Here is a 574-nt window from a genome sequence, read left to right as displayed (position 1 = left end):
TTCTCGTCACATCGAGATAAGGATCTGACAGAACTTTCTACTTTTTAGAAAATAAATATTCGGTCACCATGTGTACTATTAAAAATAAATTTGTTTACTCCATCACAAATTACATTTTAAAGGCAAGCATTTTCTAGTGAAAGTTTGGATTTTTTCACCAATTCTCCACAATGTACATATGATTTAAATGGTTTAATACAAAAAAAGTGCTAGAACAAAGGCCTAAGCACAATAGGAATTTTAATAACAAAAAGGAAAAAAGAGGGAGTCAATGATTAGTGTTTTGTTTGGGCTAAAAACCTAAAAGTCGTAGAGCTTTCAAATTAGTATAAAAAAGGCAAAGGGTGGGGAAGTGGTGATAAAGGGCCCCAAAAGGCAGGGTTTGGGAAAAACAAAAGGGGGTTTTTTAAGGGGAAAATTAGATCAAATGGAGGAGTAGTGGGTCTGTGGAACAGAAACCGCAATGTTTCGGGGGGGTTTTGTTAAAAAAAAGGGAAAATAGGGAAATGGGGGGAACAATAAAGGGGGAAAGAGGGATTTCGCACCCCCTGTATGTGTAAAAGGGGATGGAACT

Source organism: Penaeus monodon, chromosome 28, assembly GCF_015228065.2.
Source record: "Penaeus monodon isolate SGIC_2016 chromosome 28, NSTDA_Pmon_1, whole genome shotgun sequence".
Classification (NCBI taxonomy): Eukaryota; Metazoa; Arthropoda; class Malacostraca; order Decapoda; family Penaeidae; genus Penaeus; species Penaeus monodon.
The sequence above is the reverse complement of the archived record's forward strand: the minus strand, read 5'-3'. Positions refer to the sequence as shown.